Source organism: Aethalodelphis obliquidens, unplaced genomic scaffold, assembly GCF_003676395.1.
Source record: "Aethalodelphis obliquidens isolate GAN/ISIS:26980383/991018 unplaced genomic scaffold, ASM367639v1 scaffold63, whole genome shotgun sequence".
Taxonomy (NCBI): domain Eukaryota; kingdom Metazoa; phylum Chordata; class Mammalia; order Artiodactyla; family Delphinidae; genus Aethalodelphis; species Aethalodelphis obliquidens.
In genome coordinates, this window is record NW_020838007.1 from 5,682,134 (window position 1) to 5,700,298 (window position 18,165).

The 18,165-nt window shown below is 46.2% G+C and overlaps 1 protein-coding gene and 1 pseudogene across 5 annotated transcripts in view; one reads left to right on the forward strand and one right to left on the reverse strand.

The window, feature by feature from the left end:
• MTCL1 (microtubule crosslinking factor 1) overlaps positions 1-18,165 on the reverse strand; it is a 122,779-nt gene that overhangs the window by 91,404 nt on the left and 13,210 nt on the right. The gene's annotated exons all lie outside the window — the stretch shown is intronic.
• Positions 8,754-9,860, forward strand: LOC113610377 (40S ribosomal protein S27-like; annotated as a pseudogene).

Here is an 18,165-nt window from a genome sequence, read left to right on the forward strand (position 1 = left end):
TCCTACTTAGGCTTACTGAAATAACCCTAAATGCATCCCAGCAAGAAGTAACAGAACCTGGAAAGAAAATGGTAACCAAAGTTGGTAAATTTAGATGTAAAAGGTGAATCAGCATAAGTACTTACAATTAAAATAAAATGGACCTTAAAATGGGGTAGCAGGGATTTGACACTCAATTATTTTCAGCAAGTCACAGTGTCAGAAGGAGTTTGTGTCCTTCAGGAGAATGGTAAATACACTTTTAAGTATGTTTGTTAAAATTTGCAAAGAACAGAGATATAAATTCTAAACCAACAGAGAGAGAATTAAAAAAACAAGCCCTGTATTTTTGATGGAATGCAGGAAGGTTAAAAAAAAGAAGAAAACATGGTGGCAGGAAAAGTAAATAGCATAGCAGAACAAGTCCAACTCTAAGTGCAATCACAGTAACTCTAAATGGAACAAACTCACTTATTAAGATAAACAAGGATTACCTCTCACACACACTCAGCCCTAAACTGCTTAAAACATGACACAGAAAAGTTGAAAACAAAAAAGTAAAAAAATTATACCAGCAAACAATACTGCAAAGAAAGCCGATGTAGCAATATCGGTACAATGTGATACTGAGAGCAGCATCAGACACGTTGGAATCCAAGGCAAAAGCACCAACAGAGATAATGCATTTAAGAACAGAAGAACCACCTACCAAGTTATGATAATCATGAATTGTTATGCACCCAATAATAAAGTAGCAAACACTTTCTCAAACCAAATTCACTTTATTCTGCTGAAATGGCCCCAAAACAAGAGACAAGAAAGCCAACCCGCTGGTCAGAGGGGCCCACTGGTGGGACATATCATGGCCTTGAGGGAGTCTGACCATTATAAAAGAATCATTATTTTAATTACAGAAATGAGACCATTTGGGGGAGTTAAAAGTGAACAGAGGCTATGTATTATTCAAGAGTGACCATAGAAATTACAGATCTAGATTTCATTTAAGAAGCAGGGAAGGACTAGACTCATAAGATAAATGAGAATGAGGCAATTGTGGGGAGACATCAACTATTTTATGTTTTCCCTACTGAGTCCCATTTGTTTAATGTAAAAGTCATATTTTTATATACATTAAATTAAAAAGTGTCCTTTTATTCCCTTTGCAAAAATTAAGAAGAAAATTTTTGGCCTCGCCACGAGGCATGTGGGATCTTAGTTCCCCAGCCAGGGATCAAACCCGCAACCCCTTGTAGTGAAAGCACGCTGGACCACCAGGGAAGTCCCAAGAGTGTCCTTTTACTGACAACGTGTTCAGTTGAATGAAACAAAGTCCCAGTGCTCGGGTGGGTGGTTTCAAAGTCCCCATGAGAGGCTCAGAGGCTACCAGGAGGACAGGAGAGACTGACCACACGGCCACCCTGCCCCCTAATGCGGTTCCTGTCCCGCTGTCACCTGGAGAACCAGAGTCACACACAAACAACACAATCCACAACAGCTAGAAGTGTGCACGCTGCAGATGAGTAAAAGAGGGAAAGGATAGAAGAGAAAAAAGACAACTAAAGGGGCAGAGAGGGGCAGAGCAAATTTGATGAGTGGCAGGTTCCAACGAACCTGAGAGAGATGAATTCCACTGTCATGAGCAGGCTGGAATCAGGCCTGTGATATGCGTTAGGAAAACTATAATTAGCGGCCAAGAAGCCCCATGGTCATGGCCCTTTACGACTGCCGTGGTCATAAACACACAACTTGAGGCTGGGCACCGACTCACGCCCGAGGGCAGTTACACGCTGCCGCCCGTCTTCTGGGCCTCTGCTTCGATGGAAAGAGGTCACTCCAAGGCCTCCTCTTCCCCAAACGCCTGTCCTGCAAACTCTTATTTTACCCTTCGTTAATCTCACCCACCCACAGCTCCACTCCTAGGTGGGAACTATTTAGCTACAATTACAGAGATGCTCCAGACACAACATCCTCCCAGGGCAGTGACGGCAGCTGATCTAAAGGCACCGGGAAGCTTTACAAAACACAGATGCCTGAGAAACACAACACAACCAACCCCTCAGATGCCTGGGTCCCACCCCCAGATGCTCTGACGCAACTGGCCAGGGCGTAGCCTGGCATCTGGGTTTGTAACCTCCCCAGGGATTCTTCTATCAGGCAGCTGGGGCGAGTGTCACAGGGCTCAAGGGCTCGTCCTCGGCACGGGTTTACAAGACCCCTTTCACCTCCTAATAAAAGCCGAGGAGCAGGGAGCAGACCTTATTCCCTGCTCTGAGCACTGCTGGTCTCTAATCCTCCTGCAAAGAAAGACCCAAACGTCTACCCTCCCACCTTCCCATTTCAAAGGGCACCTCTGAAGATGTTTGTCAAGAGGTTGAGAGCAAAGGCGAACGAGCAGTGTCTGCTTTCTGCACATCCTGTCACCAGCCTGCCCCCGGGAAAATCTAATAATTAGCCGAGCTCAGACGTCACTGGGGAGGCTCGGCGGCGCGTGTGTGTGTGTGTGTGTGTGCGCGTGCGTGCGTGTGTGTCCGCCCGTACAGGGCGAGGAAGGAGATGAGAAGGCTTCCGAAGGTACCAGAACAGCCTATGCAGCCCCTCACAATCATGTCAAACCATCCCTCCCTCGAGAGGAAGAACACGACTCCGCTGTCAAGGCCAGGGGGCACGTGGACAGCACCCCACGCCCATCTGGTTGCAGGGATGCTTCCCTCCGAAGCTCCAGGGGAGCTGGGGGAGAGATGTCGGGCCAGACTGTGCACGTGGTCTCTCTCTCCCAGCCGGTGGTGCTCAACTGGGGGTAACTTGGGGCCCCTCCCTCCCCAGGGACACTTGGCTTTGCCCATAGACACTGGCACAAATGGAGGGTTGTTACTGGCACCCAGTGGGTGGAGGCCAGAGATGCTGTTACGCATCCTACGGGGCACAGAGTGGCCTCCCGCGGCAAAGAGTTATCCAGCCCAGAACACCCGCAGAGCCGAGGCTGAGAAACCATCTCTGAGCGATGGCTCAGCAGGGATTCATCGTGCAATCCCAACGTGCAATGTTATACGACAACGTGAGGGTTATGCGACACCTGGGCCCCATCCCTTAGTGAGCCTGTGAGCTACCTGGTTTAAAAATAAATCCAAACCCAAACCCTGCACAAGAGAACCCTTGGAAACAACAAGAAACTCCCAGAGACATTTCAAAGTTGAAAAGGAAGCGAGCGGCCCAACCATGGACTCAGTTGGCCAGAAGGAAGGCATCTCATTTCACCCAGAGAAGTTCCTACGACTCCTCCAGAAGGAGCGTGTAAAGCTCTCGATCATTAAGAGTGTTTTAAACACACGCATTAGACCCAGACAGACAGGCACTTGTTGCATAAAATTACATCATCTTTGAACTGTCCTATTTGCTAGGAGCCACAAAAATAAGGGAGGATTTTTCAGAAGTGACTTTGTTTCACTCATGAAAAACATTATGGCTAATCCCCGGGAATAAGCACAGATGATGGAACATCCACAAGCCTCTTCGCAGCCCCCTCCACCACTCCCAGCGCCTTGACCAATAGTCCTGGGGCGGGGGGTATGGAAACGGTAGCCGGTGCCGCCACATCCCACCCCTGGTTTCCCCCAAACAGCCCCCTCCGGCTCCCAGCCCTGCTCAGACTATGGTGAGACCTCCAGCCGGAAGAGGGGAAGCCGCGTGAGACGGGCAAACCACCACCAAGAGGCTACTCCAACTGTTCAGGGTTAAATCATCCACACAAGTCTGGGCTTGGTGAGTAAATACAGCTTTGCCTGGGCTCCCAGCGTCCAAAGCTGAAGAACATCTATGCTCAAACACCAACCATCTGATGAATGCTTCTGTGTTTTGGACATTCCCTTGTCCCAGTCAACCTGCTGTGGGTCACAAAAAAGAACATCTGTGATGCTGGGGGACAAAAGAGAACCAAGCCTCCCACACAAGCCTTCTCTCAGCACAGGAACTGACCAGCCCAAGGCGAAGCACCCTGGAGGCTCAAGGTCTCTCTCTCATTTCTCCCAGGCTCATCCTTATGTCAGGGATTCAAATGCTGGCAATCAACTGCTCAACAGCAAGACGTTCTGCACAGATGCGTAACTATATATACAGCTTGGCGTCTTTTCAATGCTGAATAATTTCTGACGACTGAAGGGGAAAAATGAAAACAGCTTCTTTGGCCCATGATCATACCACTCAATGTCTGATGGTTCTCACGTGAGTCAGAGAAATGCCAAGACAGTGTAGTCGGGAAACAGTCATACCAGGCAGCATCTTCTAAGCATTTCTATTTCTCGGACTCTTGATTCTGCGTTTGAGGATAAAAGTTATCCAAATCATACGACGTCACTAACACCACGTACAGTGTATACATTTGACAGACCACCCCCTCCAGCATCAAATGTATATTTTGAAAAGAGAAGTGTTATTTATTCCCACATTACAAACTGGATGCGGTTAACCGTCTAGCGGAGTTCAAATTATCCAGAAATACGTGCTATGGCTACATATATATATATTTTTTGGCCGTGACATGCAGCATGCGGGATCTTAGCTCCCCGACCAGGGTGTGGAGCCTGTGCCCCCTGCAGTGGAAGCGCAGAGTCTTACCCACTGGACAGCCAGGGAAGTCCCTCTGGCTACAGTTTAATTATTTTTTAAGAAAAGCCACATGAACGGTGTCTGTGTCACTGAAATTCACAAGCTCCTTATTTTAACAGCAGATGACAGGCTGACAGCCGCCCTCCACAGTATGAAAGATTCCCACGTGCCAGGACAGACCATGCTGAGGGCAGAGGAAGGGCTGGGTCTTACATCTCTGGGGGGAGTGAGTGTGGCCTGAAGCTGATGGCCGCTCACACAGCATCGCTGCTTCTGCCTGAAAGGCCGCCTGGGCGCCCACAGTGATACAGGAAACAGGCAGAGAGGAGGCTGCCCGCTCACAGGGACAACCGGGTGTGGCACGACCCCAGCGAGGGACCCCCTGAACCTCAGAGCTAACAAAACAGGGCGATCTGATGGCCCTCAGTCGTCATCAAAATATTCATACTTGACCTCACCTGGAATCTCAGGTCTGTATGAACTGTCCTGAGGCGATCACTTACAGAGTCAGAAATTCCCGCCAAGAGATTTTAAGATAATGTTATAGCTCTTTCTCAAGATAAAGATGACAAAACCTTCACTCATTCAACAAATATTTACTGAGTGCTTGACAAGGGCAAGGACGTGCAGGCACACGTATATACCCGATAAGTCAGAGATGGGAGATCCGAAATGCCACTGAGGGATCCCGTGAGACCCTCAAACTACAGGCTGGAGTAGACACCTACCAAGGAAGCACTTTCGAGATTTATACAGCTGAGTAATCGAAGCTGTGTGGGCAGAGATCAACAGAGCAGAACTGCACCCAGAAACAGACCTACACACATACGTCCCCTGATTTCTGACAAAGGTACTCAATGGAGCAAAGACAGCCTTTTCAAGAAATGGTGCCAGAACTGGAGGCCCATAGGCAAAAAATGAACCTTGACCTGAGTCTCACACCTTATACAAAAATGAACTCAAAACGGACACCATGGATTGAAATGTAAAACGTAAAACTGTAAAACTTAACCCCACCCCCAAAAAAACACAGGAGAAAATATTTAGAATCTAGGTCTAGGCAGAGCTCTGAGAATTGATACCATAAAAGGAAATATTTATAAATTGAACTTCATCAAAATTAAACATTTGCCCTGGGGAAGACCCTGCTGAAAGGATGGAAGACAAACTGCAGAGCGGTAGAAAATACTTGTAAACCATTTATCTGACCAAGTATCTAGAAGAACTCCCCAAACTCAGCAGTTTTAAAAAAAACCACACAACAGTAAAATAAGCAATCTAATTAGAAAATGGGCAAAAGACATGAAGAGCCAAAGAGGACATACAGATGGCAAATATGGCCTGAAAAGTTATCCAACATCATTAGCCATTAGGGAGACGCACATTAAAACCACAAAGAGATATCACCTATCAGAATGGCCAAAATGAAGTGACAACAGCAAATGCCAGTGAGGACGCAGAGCAATGAGCACTTGCGCATGCCTGGTGAGACATTAACTGCTGCAGCCACTCTAGAAAACAGTTGGGCACTTTCTTAAAAAAAAAAAAATGCAACTACCATGTGACCCAGGAACTGAGCATTTATCCCAGAGAAATGAAGGCTGATGTTCCCACAAAAACCTGCACACAGACGTTCACGGCAACTTTATTCATAACAGCCCTAACCTGGAAACAACCCAGATGTCCTTCAACCAGACTGGTTAAGCCCCCTGTGGTGCATGGTCACCGTGGACCACTCCTCAGCTATAAAAAGGCGCTGGACTTCCCTGGTAGAGCAGTGCTTAAGAATCCGCCTGCCAACGCAGGGGACACAGGTTTAAGCCCCGGTCCGGGAAGATCCCACATGCCACGGAGCAACTAAGCCTGTGCGCCACAACTACCGAGCCTGCGAGCCACAACTACTGAGCCCGTGTGCTGCAACTACTGAAGCCCCCACGCCTAGGGTCTGTGCTCCGCAACAAGAGAAGCCACCACAATGAGAAGCCCCCGCACCGCAACAAAGAGTAGCCCTCGCTTGTCGCAACTAGAGAAAGCCCACACGCAGCAACGAAAACCCAATGCAACCAAAAATAATTTTTTTTAAAATAGGGGACTTCCCTGGTGGCACAGTGGTTAAGAATCTGCCTGCCAATGCAGGGGACACGGGTTTGAGCCCTGGTCTGGGAGGATTCCACATGCTGCGGAGCAACTAAGCCCGTGCGCCACAACTGCTGAGCCTGCGCACCTAGAGCCTGTGCGCCACAACAAAAGAAGCCACCGCAGTGAGAAGCCCATGCACCGCAATGAAGACTAGACCCTGCTCACCACAACTAAAGCCCGCACACAGCAATAAAGACCCAACGCAGTGAAAAATAAATTTTTAAAAAGTTTAATTAAAAAAAAAAAAAAGCACAGACCACAGATGTGTCCACAACCTGGGCAAATCTCCAGAGAATGCTGCTGAGTGAAAAAAGCCAGTCCCCAAAGGTTACACAGCGTGACTCCACTTGTCATATTCTTGAAATGACACAAGTATAGAAACAGAGACCACAGCAGTGGGTGCCAGGGGTGCAGGATGGGAGCTAGGACAGGAGGGAAGCGGGTGCGGCCATAAAAGATCAACGTGAGGGATTCCTGTGTTGATGGGACCGTTCTGTAGCTTGACTGAACCAATGTGATATCCTAGTTGTGAGATCATACCAGAGTTTTACGTTACCTAATAAAACTTGGGGAAGGGACTTCCTTGGCGGTCCAGTGGTTAAGACTCTGCGCTTCGCATGAGTTCGATCATGCAAAGGGGGCATAGGTTCAATCCCTGGTTAGGGAACTAAGATCCTGCATGCCCTGCAGTGCGGCCGAAAAACCAAAACAAACAAAAACTTGGGGGAAACAGGGTAAAGGGTACATGGGACCTTTCTGTATTATTTCTTACAACTGCATGAGAATCTGCAAGGGCTTCATGAAAGAGTTCAGAAAAAGAGTGCTGGGGAAGGCTTCAAGAAGGAGGTGTCATTTCTGGGAGAATCTTAAAGGATGGGCTGCATGTCACTAAGTAGAGGTGGGACTCCAGGTACAGTCCGGGGGGAGCAGGGGTGAGGTGGGCTGAGAGGGCCTGTGCTCACTCTGTGCTCACTCTCACTCTGCCCTCCTTCTTCCTAGAATTTTCTCAGTAGAGATGAAAGCAGCAGCTTAATGAACACTTCCAAAGTAGAAATTAATTTTATAGAGCAGCATTAGTGGGTCAGAGCAAGCAGCGGATGCCCTTCCTCCTGGACCCACTCCTCCTCCGGCAGCTTCCCCAGTGGCCCCCCGTCCAGGCGGCTGCACAGAGCTCCCGTCCACCCCTCCAGTGCCCACCTGCCCACCAGCCTCCTCCTTCCAAGTTCACAGCAAAGGAGGAGGTGGGGCTTGAGCCAAGGTCTGGAGGACAGAGGAGAGGGGAGGGTTGCTGGGTCAGAGGCGTGGGTAAGTCCCAGCCTGGCCAGGACCCGCGGTGAGGGGGCCGCCCGGCCTTCACTAGCCTCGTTGAAAACGTTGATATGATTCCACCTTGATTTCCCCAAGATATGGCTCCAGGGCCGGGTTCTGGGCACCAGCACAGGCCTCGACAGGCCCATCCCTTCCAACAACAGTGAATCAGCCATTAGTGCTATTTATGGTTGTTTAACTGCACACACACCCTTTCTTCCCAGACAGCAAGACTGTGCCATTTACAGCTAAAACATTTTATTTTTAAGTATTTTTGGCTGTGTTGGGTCTTTGTAGCTGCGCGCGGGCTTTGTCTAGTTGTGGTGAGCGGGGGGCTACTCTTCGTTGCAGTGCGTGGGCTTCTTGTGGTGGCTTCTCCTGTTGCAGAGCATGGGCTGTAGGCACGTGGGCTCAGTAGTTGTGGCTCGCGGGCTCAGTAGTTGTGGCGCACAGGCTTAGCTGCTCCACGGCATGTGGGATCTTCCCGGACCAGGGCTCGAACCCGTGTCCCCTGCACTGGCAGATGGATTCTTCACCACTGCGCCACCAGGGAAGCCCCATGGCTGAAGCATTTAAAGCTGTCCCTGCCAAGGCCTCCTGTGCTTCCTGCCCTGTTCCTCACCCTCCAGGCCCCTGAGCTCTGCATCGCCCGGCCTTGGGGGTCATTCCCTTGGTTGATGGGGCTCTAGTCCAATCGTACCCCTGCCCTCGGGGTGTGGGCAGGACACACAAAGGCCGTTTCCCTCCAGATCCCTGTGTTGACGCTGCACGCACACGCACACACACACTCCCGACTCATGTTTCAGCGTTTGGGAAAAGGACTTAACCAGACACCTCCAGTTCTTCCTGCTTCCACTCCATCCCATGTCACCTCGTTATTAAGTTAGCAGGCACATAACTGAGACCACTCAGGACACCGGATTGCTCTCCCCATCCTGCTCTCTAGCTTGCCACCCTCCCTCCAAACTCAGGTCAGCAAAATAGAGCAGGTGCTGCGTGTTCCCTGAGGCGCCCACAGAGCCCGCCAGGCTCCCACATAGGACGGCTGCCTCATCCACCTGGCCTGCCCGTCCTTCTGTCCACTAGTCAGGGCCTCGGCCAGGGCCAAGGCCTGAGCGACTCCGCGGCGGCCGATGACAACCTAGTCAGGGTCCGGGAGGCGCCCAGGCATGAGGACTCTGCCCACACATGCTTCACACCAACTGACCCACACACATCTTTTTCTTACAAGGGGGACCATAAACTCTGAAATCACAGACAGTGCTATTAAAGTGTAGCATGACAGCAATAAAACCCTTTACTATGTTTGTACACCTTTGTTTCCAGACATTATGGACACCTGATAGCTTGAATATAATGACACACAGAAAAATGTCCTCACCCACTGGGGGAGAAAAAAGTAGAAAGACTGTCTTAATCCATTCAGGCTGCTCTGACAAAATACCAGAGACTGGGGGGGCTTAAGGAACAGACCGCACCTCTTCCGACGGTGATGACCTCCCCACGAGAACACGCCTCTCGCAAAGGATCTCCTTCATCCCTCTCCAGAAGAGAAGAGGAAACACAAGAGGAAGCGGCTGGTGCAGAGCCCCAATTCCTATTTCATGGATGTGAAATGCCCAGGATGCTATACAATGACCACCGTCTCTAGCCAGGCACAAACAGTAGTTTTGTGTGTTGGCTGCTCTACCGTCCTCTGCCAGCCCACAGGAGGAAAAGCAAGGCTTACAGAAGGGTGCTTTCAGACGGAAGCAACACTAAAAGCCCCTGGAATCAAGATGAATGGGAAACCATCCCAATAAACACATTTTAGATTAAAAAAAAAAAAAAAAGAACAGACATGATTTCCCACAGTCCTGGAGGCTGAGGAATCTAAGATCAAGATGCTGGCAGATTCCTTGTCTGGTGAGGACCCGCTTCCTGGTCCATAGACGGCCAGGTCCCAGTGTGTCCTCACATGATGGATGGAATGAGGGGGCTTGTATGGGGTCTCTCTTAGGGGGCCACTAATTCTTGTGAAGTGGGAGAGGCTCCGCCTTCATGACCTAATCACCTCCCACAGGCTCCACCTCCTCATAGCATCTAATTGGGGATTAGGATTTAACATGAACCTGGAGGCAACACAGACATTCAGGCCACGGCAGCCACCCCAAGAGAAGACAGTGAGGAGGAGGCACAACGTGGAGAAGCCATGAAAAGGAAAGGCTCTGAGGTCATGGGGGGTCGGGGAGCCACAGAAGGAGGCAGGGATGAAGTGCTGGGTCAGGAGACAGTACACATAGGGTTACTCTGGGGCCCAAGAACGGTCACATCCTGTTTTGGCAACGCGGCACAGGGAGCTATCGTGAGGCCCACCCCCAGTAAACAGCTAGGAATGTTAGAGAAAATGTAACGAGCAAAAATTTATACACAGCTGAACTCACACACACAAAGAAGGAAAATTCCCTAGTGTCCGCAGTGCCTAAGGGATTGGAAACCACGAGCACAAGGGTATGTGTTAAGGGGGGCAGGAGGGGATGGTGGGAGTTACCAGAAATAGGCCAGGGGTGTAAGAAGAGGCTTCGATCAATGCACCAAGGCAACCCATTGCAGAGATGCACCCCCACTGAAAGTAAACTAAAAATCACTCGAGGAGGGGACAGTAAGCTTCTGTTCAGGACACTGGGTGGTGGAAAAAAATCTCCTTTGAAATATGAAAATACCCTAGGCCTATACAAATTCAATGTCCAACTGACACCCATTTGGTACACAACTCCACAAGCCAAAAATTAAGGACTGTATTTGGACCAATGATACCACCAAGGCCTCCAGAAAGGACCAACACAAAAGCTCCCTAGGAGGACATTTCGACAAACTTCATGGAATTCCTACTAAGAAGGACTTGTAATAAAAATCCACTGTAAGAGTCACCAGATCAGACAAACTGAAGGCTTAGTAACACCAAGAACTCAACAGAACTGAAAAAGACTGACTTTAAAATGTTTAAAGATTTAAAGCAAGAACTATGAGATGATGAAGAAAGAAGAAACTATGAAAACAGAACAAGCAACTTTTGAAAACTTCTAGAAATGAAAAGTTAGTGGATGAATAAAACTGTAAAGAAGGGAATTAGTAACTTGGACAAGAAATTATCCAGAATGTAGCACAGAGAGATAAAAATATCTTAAAAAAAAAAAAAACAGGTAAGTGAGATGGCAGATGGAATAAGAATGGCCAACATAAGGCCCACATAAGACTAACAGGAATTCTAGAAGAAATACACAGGATGGGGAAGAAACATGATTCAAAGAGATAGTTTCACTACAGAAGACTATTCAAAGAGTGAGAATTTTTCAGAGTTTATGAAAGACAAAAACTCAGATTGGCAGTGAGTGTTGAGTAAAATAAAAATAAATCTAGATACATTTGATTCAAACTACAGAATACCAAACACGCAGAGAAAAGCTTAAAAATAACCAGGAAATAAAGACAGATTATCTACAAAAATGAGAATTATCTAACAGCAGACCTCTTGATAAGCAACATAGGGCCAAAAGATAATAAAAATACTATCTTCAAAGTGTTAGAATTCTATGCCCAACTAAATATCTTTCAAGACTGAGTATGAAATAAAAGTATTTTAGACAATATCATTTACTGAAATAAACCACTAAAAGATCTATTAATAGATCAGCAAGAAGGAAACTGAACTCAGAAGGAAGGAGCAACACTCAAGAAGCAATGATAACAGACTGGAAAATGTGCAAATGAATCTAAATAAGAATCAGCTATGAAATTAGTCAGCTTAGGTGGGGAGATGATTTTTAAAAGATGGAACTGAAATACTGGGTAACAATAGTATGAAAGGAGTTGGAGTTGAAGCTTTCTAAGATGCTTGTATTATTCAGGAAAAGAATATAGATAGTGATTAGTTTTAGACATTGAGAAACATGCATGTTAAAAACGTAAGAGTGATCATTAAAATAATAGTAATAGAATGTATAACTTCCTAACCAAGAGAGAGAACACAGGAATTAAAAACTCAGAGAGGGGTCTTCCCTGGTCGCGCAGTGGTTGAGAGTCCACCTGCCGATGCAGGGGACACGGGTTCGTGCCCCGGTTCGGGAAGATCCCACATGCCGCGGAGCGGCTGGGCCCGTGAGCCATGGCCACTGAGCCTGTGCGTCCGGAGCCTGTGCTCCACAACGGAAGAGGCCCGCATACCGCAAACAAAACAAAACAAAACAACAAAAAAAACAAAAACTCAGAGAGAAATCAACATTAAAAAATAGAGGGATTTGCCTGGCAGTCTAGTGGTCCTATGCAGGGGACCATGTGTGGGTTTGATCCCTGGCTGGGGAGCTAAGATCCCACATGACTTGTGGCCAAAAAAACAAAACATGAAACTGAAGCAATATTGTAACATATTCAGTAAAGGCTTTAAAAATGGTCATCAAAAAATCTTAAAAAAAATAAATAGAAAAAAGAAACAAAGAAAAGGCATGGAGGGTGGGATAGAGACGCAAGAGGGAGGAGATACGGGGATATATGTATAGCTGGTTCACTTTGTTGTAAAGCAGGAACTAACACATCATTGTAAAGAAATTATACTCCAATAAAGATGTTAAAAAAAGAAAAGGCGTGGAATATAGAGCATAAAATACAATGACAGAAATAAATTCATACACATTAATAACCACAATAAATGTAACTGGATTAAATTCACAAGTTTAAAAAAAAGATTCCCAGATTCCATTTTTTTTTAAAAAGGTAGCTATAGTTCATTCAGGAGAAATACACCTAAAACATAATGGTGTAGAAAAAATAGAACTTACAGCAAAAAGCAAGACATCAGAATAAAGAGGTCATTATCAAATGATAAAGGCAACAACTCATCACACAAAAAAGTTCTAAATCTTTATGCATTCATATTGAAAATCTAAAAAGCAAAGTGACAGATTACAAGAAGAAAATTTAAATGTAGAACTCTAATGGGTGATTTTAACACATCTTCATCTTAAAGAGATGTATTTAGCAGACAAAACAAAACTATAAAGGATATAAAAATCTGAACAACACAATTAACAAATGATCTGATACTTTTTCTTTTTTCCAAATTGTGGCAATCTAGTAATGGATTAAACTTACAACCATCAAAATAAAATAGAACTGAAAATATCAGAACGCATCCTATACGGCAAAAAAAATAAGCATTTTAGTGAAACCTTTCCACCATTTGTTTATTCAGTGATGGTATAAAATGTCCTTCCTGCTGCGAGTTATAGTTCAAGTTTTAAAGTCTTCAATCTAATGGATTCAACATCTTCACCCAAAAACTGGAGCATATACAATTCCTCTCAAGCACTCAAAAAACAGTTTAAAAATCTGATCATTTACTTGGCACAAAAGGAGTCTCAACCAAACCCAGGGAATCAGTATCATGTCCTGAATGGTGATGAAAGATGTCCCCCAAGAGCTATCTGACAGCTAGTTGGTTCCTGTGGTTCCATTCACTAACCCTAGTTCCCAGGAGTGATCTAAAACACGCCTCTGTCCCTTGCAAGTGTCAACTAACTTGGCTAGTTATTATTTGTTAGTCTAGCATGTACTCAAAAAACCTTTCAGTAGAACGAAAGAAATACAGTTGAGTGAAAGCACTTGGGCAATCTGCAGGAAGTTGGAACTAAACTAAGGTGAACTATTTTCAACCTTTTGAGATATTCCACCATAGAGAGAGTACTAGAAGAAATATACACCCCCAAAAAAAGGGCAAAAAAATTTTGAGCTTTGCACAAGTGGTATATGGGGGTTTGGGTGCATGGACATGGCGTGAACAGCACAGGAAGCCAGCCAGCAAGGAAGCTGTTAACCAGAAGGGACGATTCCAGAGGCGTTAATACTATCAGCCTTCTTTTAAGCGTCTCATCTATCTGTGGAGAAAGCAACTTTTCCAAGACACACCTCTACCAGTTCAAGAGGACCAGAGGGCCTGTGTCTTCTCATTCTTCTCAACTGCCTTTTAATTCACTGCAGGGTTTCCTGCCAAGGGGTGGGAACCCCAGCTGGGAGACAGGGATGGGCCAGGCAGGAAAGGACCTCTGTGTCATGCTAAAGGGCTAAGACAATCCGGCCCAAGGCAAGTTTGTTTGTTTAAGCCAAATATTAACACTGTCAGATTTGGGGGATACAGAAGGTAAAACAGAAAACGGAATGACTAGAAGTAGTGCTTCCTTTAATGTGGTGACCACAGACTGTCTGCCCTCAAATACTCATTTGAGAGATGAGTGAAAGCGTGGATAAAATCAAAATGTTTAAGAGGTTAAAATGAACCATTTTAAAGTGTACAATCCAGTGGCATTTAGTACATTCACAACGCTGTGCAACCATCGCCTCCATCCAGTTCCAAAACACCGTCATCACCCCCAAAGGAAACCCCAGCCAGTCTCCTTTCTCCCTCCCCCAGTCCCTGAGAACCACTAAGCTGCTTTCTGTCTGTGGATTTACCTGTCTGAACATTTCCTATAAATGGACTCACACAACATGTCTGGCTTCTTTCACTCGGTGTATTTTCGAGGTTCGCCCATGTAGCATGTACCAGTGAGAAAGAATTTCTAAGACCGTGAAAGAGCAGCCGGCAATTGAGGGTGGGGAGGAGGAGGGGTAAGGTAATTGCCATCGCTTAAGCCGGGGTGACTAAAAGGACAGTGGCACCATTAACACAGCCGGGAAAGACAAGAGAAGGTACAGGTGGGGGCAAAGGTGACCAGTCTGTTCCTGGACAGTCTGAGTTTGAAGGGTGACCAGAAACCCACCCTGGAGGAGGCCACCAGGCGGCTGAAAGCACAGTCTGCAGCTGAAGAGAGAAGCCCCGGCGACAGAGCCGAGGGGCACAGAGATGCACCGTGTGACTGTCCTCCGAGGGGCACAGACACATCTGCAACCAGGCCTGTCGTGGAGACACACGCACAAACTACCCTGGCCTTTCTCAGAATGTGGCACATCGTCCACTTACCAAACTTCAGAGGCGAACAATAACCAGTACGGCTCAGGACAGAGAAAACATTATCCTCCCTCTAGAGCGAGACCCACGAGAAAGTTTGTTCTGGCTTTGCTACAAAGGGCCCATTCACGGAGACCCCAGCTCGAATTTTCTGATTAGCATCTCCTCCGCCACCTCTGAACCCTGTGTGGCTGATTCATCCTTCTCTGCTTCCAGAACGGTCCACCAGCGTCCGACCCTCCTGAGACTCTGTTTCATGCTTCGTTGAAAAGTTTGGTGTCAATATGCAGCCCCACCAGTCTGACTGCGCCTCTGGAGATAAAATACTATGATTGTGTCCCAAGTGAGCCATCCTTCTGAGTAATTTTAAGCTGTAAAGAAAGGGAGGGGCCAGCACCCCACCCCTTCCTCACAGCCAGCCTGGGCCTCCAATGTCAGTGATCATTTCTCACCCCAAAGAGCTTTTCGTGACCAGAGGCCAGGTCCTTCACAAACCCATTTGAATGTCTGCAAAAGAATCCCTGCTCGCCTTCAACACGTGTATTTACTTATGTGTGTATAATTTACCTATTTATACAAAAACAAACACGCATATAAAATTTATAAAATATACTTCAAAGTTGTTGTCCGTACCCTTAAGGTCAGGCTCAAACTGGAAATTTTGAGAAAAGGAACCATTACGGCCTGCCTCCTGGCAAACTCGGACCAAAGCGGAAAGAGGGAAGTAAGTTATTAGAACGCGTAAGTGTAGAGGTGAGATCACAACCAGAGGAGGGTCACCCCCCGCCCCCGGGACAAACCTGCCCAGGTTCCCCCGCCTCCGCCGCGAAGGTCGGCACGGCTCCACGCTCTCATTTTCATCCCCCACTCACCCGGCGAGTCCCCGATTTCCCCCGAGGGCAGGCACTGCTACAGGCACCCCCAGTGACCCGGACAGAGCCCACAGAGTATTCACAAAGGGGACAGTGATGAGGGCCGAAGAACTAGAACATGCAGCACTTTCACGGAAGTGGCGACATACACAGAATTTACCCAAATCCATAAGGTGTCGGATCAGTAAACAGCTTGAGGGCAGCACCTGTGCTGCCATATTCACATCCGCTTCCCCCAGGGCCCAGTCAGGGCCTGAGCGAAGTGTGGGTGGAAGGGCAGATGGACGGATGACCGAGGACTGGCTGAATCAGGAAACAAATCCAAAGGAACCATGAAGTACTAAGTGACGCTGTTGGCAGGTAACACACTGGCTTTAGCCATCATCTTAAAGCCCTCACCAACAGCTTTTAACTTCATCAATAGGCAGGATATTTTCCAAGAGAACATTCAGCTTTAATCTTATAATGGAAGTCAACAACAAAACAGGATTTGCATTACTGTAGCAAATGAAAAAAAATACATACGCATTGTCTAGACTGCTTTGCTAGAACACATTCACTCCTTAAAATTCAAAAGAAATCTGTGTTTAAATCATATTGGCTACATCGTTCTCAATGGTGAAAAACTGAAACCATTTCCACTAAGATCAGGAACAAGACAAAGTTGCCCACTCTCACCACTATTATTCAACATAGTTTTGGAAGTTTCAGCCACAGCGATCAGAGAAGAAAAAAGTAATAAAAAGAATCCAAATCGGAAAAGAAGTAAAGCTGTCACTGTTTGCAGATGACATGATACTATACATAGAGATTCCTAAAGATGCTACCAGAAAACTATTAGAGGTAATCAATGAATTTGGTAGAATAGCAGGATACAAAATTAATGCACAGAAATCTCTTGCATTCCTATACACTAACAACGAAAAATCTGAAAGAGAAATTAAGGAAACACTCCCCTTTACCACTGCAACAAAAAGAATAAAATACCTAGGAATAAACCTACCTAAGGAGACAAAAGACCTGTATGCAGAAAATTATGACACTGATGAAAGAAATTAAAGATAATACAAACAGATGGAGAGATATACCATGTTCTTGGATTGGAAGAATCAACATTGTGAAAATGACTACAGTACCCAAAGCAATCTGCAGATTCAATGCAATCCCTATCAAACTACCAATGGCATTTTCACAGAACTAGAACAAAAAATTTCACAATTAGTATGGAAACACAAAAGACCCCGAATAGCCAAAGCAATCTTAAGAAACACAGAGCTGGAGGAATCAGGCACCCGGACTTCAGACTATACTACAAAGCTACAGTAATCCAGACAGTATGGTACTGGCACAAAAACAGAAATAAAGATCAATGGAACAGGATAGAAAGCCCAGAGATAAACCCACGCACATATGGTCACCTTATTTTTGATAAAGGGGGAAAGAATATACAATGGAGAAAGGACAGCCTCTTCAATAGGTGGTGCTGGGAAAACTGGACAGCTTCATGTAAAAGAATGAAATTAGAACACTCCCTAACACCATGTACAAAAATAAACTCAAAATGGATTAAAGACCTAAATGTAAGGCCAGACACTATAAAACAGAAGAAAACATAAGCAGAACACTCTAGGACATAAATCACAGCAAGATCCTTTTTGACCCACCTCCTAGAGAAATGGAAATAAAAACAAAAATAAATAAACGGGACCTAATGAAACTTAAAAGCTTTTGCACAGCAAAGGAAACCATAAACAAGACGAAAAGACAACCCTCAGAATGGGAGAAAATATTTGCAAATGAAGCAACTGACAAAGGATTAATCCCGAAAATTTATAAGCAGTTCATGCAGCTCAGTATCAAAAAAAAACAAACAACCCAATCCAAAAATGGGCAGAAGACCTAAATAGACATTTCTCCAAAGAAGATACACAGATTGCCAACAAACACATTAAAGGATGCTCAACATCACTATTCATTAGAGAAATACAAATCAAAACCACAATGAGGTATCACCTCACACAGGTCAGAATGGCCATCATCAAAAAATCTAGAAACAATAAATGCTGGAGAGGGTGTGGAAAAAAGGGAACCCTCGGGCTTCCCTGGTGGCGCAGTGGTTAGAAGTCCGCCTGCCAGTGCAGGGGACAGGGGTTTGATCCCTGGTCTGGGAAGATCCCACATGCCACAGAGTGGCTGAGTCTGTGTGCCACAACTACTGATACTGCGCTCTAGAGCCCGCGAGCCACAACAGCCGAACCCACGTGCTCCAACTACTGAGGTCCGCGT